Here is a 3,415-nt window from a genome sequence, read left to right as displayed (position 1 = left end):
ATTATTATTATTATTATCATCATTATTATTATTATATCATTATTATGATTATTATGAGTTATTAAGGCCTATTGAAACCAGAGGAAAAGAGAATTTTTCGCGAGTCCTGAACGGCTTCGGAAGAAAATCTTCGTCGATCTCCAAATGGCTTCAGAAGAAATAGCCGTAGACCTAGCAAGTTCTAAATGACTCAAGAACAGAATCTTCCCGGAGCAGTAGATCAAATCACGGTTCATTATTAATCATCCTTATTATTATTATTATTATTATTATTATTATTATTATTATTATTATTATTATTATTATTAATCATCATCATCATTATTATTATTATTATAATTATTATTATTACTATTATTATTAATCATCCTTAATCATCATTATTATTAATCATTAATTACTACTACTACTACTACTATTATTATTATTATTATTATTATTATTATTATTATTATTATTAATATGAGTTATTAGGGACTATTGAGACCAGAGAAAAAGAAATTTTTCGCGAGTTCTAAATGACTTCGGAAGAAAATCGTGGTTCTCCAAATCGATTCAGAACAAATTACCATAGACTTAGCATGGAATTCTGAATGATTCCAGATGCGAATCTGAACGAATTCGAAAGAAAACCCTGAATTTCCAGATGTCTTCAGAAGAAATACCCGTAGACTTAGCATAGAGTTCTGAATGTGTCCAGAACGGAATCTTCACGGAGCTGTAAAACAAATCACGTAATTTATTATTATTATTATTATTATTATTATTATTAGGGCCTATTGAAACCAGAGAAAAAAAGGGAATCTTTCGCAAGTCCTAAACGGCTTCGGGAGAAATTCTTCGTGCATCTCCAAAAGGATTCAGAAGAAATTTCCATAGACTTAGCATGGAATTCTGAATGATTCCAGAAATCTCTGAACGATTTCGGAAGGAAATCTTCCTCTCCAAATGACTTCAGAAGATATAGCCGTAGACTTAGCATAGACTTTTGAATGACTCCAGAACGGAACCTTCCCGAAGCAGTTCTGAACGGCTCCGCCCCGGATTCCAAAAGACTTCTGAAGACCTGATCTCTCTCTCTCTCTCTCTCTCTCTCTCTCTCTCTCTCTCTCTCTCTCTCTCTCTCTCTCTCTCTCTCTCTCTCTCTCTCTTTTAAACATACCTTGCAACACCTCACGATCTGTATGTACTGCAGCTATGGAAGTTTACGCAATGAACATTGGGAGGAGGATTTCACTTTACTCACAAAGCTCGCATTCTGGCAGAACAGCTAACTGACTGTGAGAATTTTGTTCCAGCTACAGGATGAACTGGAGGCTATTCGAAACACCTTCATCTACAGATAGTTTGGATAGGTGCTGCCGAAGTTGGCGAGCTTTGGAGATCATAATGTAAGCGCCTTGAAGGATAATTTGCTTGCAATTTAGCGACGATGTCCTATAATTGGATTGCATTGGTGCAAAGCAGTGAGCGACGTGTGTTTCTTCAAAATTCGGCATTGAAGATACAACATATCAAGACAGCATTGGTAAATATACTGTGTTGCTCTTCGTTGACTTTAGTATGATGGCGTAGAGTGTATGCCGAGAAATCAATGGCATCCATGTCTTTACCCATCGCCCTTATAGGTAAAGACATGAAAGCCATCGATTTCTCCGAGGAATCTGACGAACCAAGGACAAACAGCACTGAAATGTCTCTTGAAATCTTGAATTAGATTGGCGAACTAAGCAAAGAAAATCTTGAAAAACTATAAAAGACAGAAGAGAATAGAAAAGGAAAGCCTTTATATGAAGAAGTATAAAAAATAACCTTTAATAATAGAGGTAAGTCACCTAAAACCTGAGGTCAAATAGCCTCTACTATTAGCGGTTAGTCGCCTTAAAACAGAAGTCTCAAAGAGCCTCTAGTGCTAGAAATAAAGCACCCAAAAATAAAGGACAACGAAATTTCAATGTTAGAGGTAAGGGGATTAAAATAAAGGTCAAAGAAACTCTAATGCTAGAGTATAGCACCTCAAAATAGAGGTCAAAGAACCTCTAATGCTAAAAGTAAGGAGTCTCAAAACAGAGGTCAAAGACCCTCTAATGTTAAAAGTAAGGAGCCTCAAAATAAGAGGTCAAAGAACCTCTAATACTAAAAGTAAGGAACCTCAAAACAGAGGTCAAAGAGCCTCTAATGCTTAAAGTAAGAAGCCTCAAAGTAGAGATCAAAGAGCCTCTAATGCTTCAAGTATGGAGCCTAAAAATAGAGGTGAAAGAGCCTTTAATGCTAAAAGTAAGGAGCTTCAAAATAGGGGTCAAAGACCCTCTAATGCTAAGAGTAAGGAGCCTCAAAATAGAGGTCAAAGAACCTTTAATGCTAAACATAAGAAGCCTCAAAATAGAGGTCAAAGACCCTCTAATCCTAAATGTAAGATGCCTCAAAATAGAGGTCAAAGAGCCTCTAATGCTATACGTAAAGAGCCTCAAAATAGAGGTCAAGAAGCCGCTAATGCTATAAGTATGGAGCCTCAAATTAGAGGTCAAAGAGCCTCTAATGCTAAAAGTAAGGAGCCTCAATATAGAGGTCAAAGAACCTCTAATGCTAAAAGTAAGGAGCCTCAAAATAGAGGTCAAAGACCCTCTAATGCAGGAGATACTGCTCCTCAAAATCGAGGTCAAAGACCCTCTAATGCAGGAGATACTGCTCCTCAAAATCGAGGTCAAAGACCCTCTAATGCTAAAAGTAAGGAGCCTCAAAATAGAGGTTAAAGAGCCTCTAATGCTAAAAGTAAGGAGCCTCAAAATAGAGGTCAAAGAGACTCTAATGCTAGAAGTGAGCAGCCTCAAAATAGAGGTCAAAGATCCTCTAATGCTAAAAGTAAGGACCCTCAAAATAGAGGTCAAAGACCCTCTAATGCTAAAAGGAGTCTCAAAACAGAGGTCAAAGAGCCTCTAATGCTCAAAGTAAGGACCCTTAAAATAAGAGGTCAAAGATCCTCTAATGCTAAAGTAAGGAGCCTCAAAATAGGGGTCAAAGACCCTCTATTGCTAAACGTAAGGAGCCTCAAAATAGAGATCAAAGACCCTCTAATGCTAAACGTAAGGAGCCTCAAAATAGAGATCAAAGACCCTCTAATGCTAAAAGTAAGGAGCCTCAAAACAGAGGTCAAAGAGACTCTAAAGCTAAAAGTAAGGAGCCTCAACATAGAGGTCAAAGACCCTCTAATGCTAAACGTAAGGAGCCTCAAAATAGAGGTCAAAGGCCCTCAAATGCTAAAAGTAAGGAGCCTCAAAATAGCAGTCAAAGACCCTCTAATACTAAAAGTAAGTATCCTCAAAATAGAGGTCAAAGAGAGACTAATGCTGAAAGTGAGCAGTCTCAAACTCAAAATAAGAGGTCAAAGTACCACTAATGCTAAAAGTAATGAGCC

This window comes from Palaemon carinicauda, chromosome 27, assembly GCF_036898095.1.
Source record: "Palaemon carinicauda isolate YSFRI2023 chromosome 27, ASM3689809v2, whole genome shotgun sequence".
NCBI classification, from domain to species: domain Eukaryota; kingdom Metazoa; phylum Arthropoda; class Malacostraca; order Decapoda; family Palaemonidae; genus Palaemon; species Palaemon carinicauda.
This window is presented reverse-complemented; position numbering follows the sequence as displayed.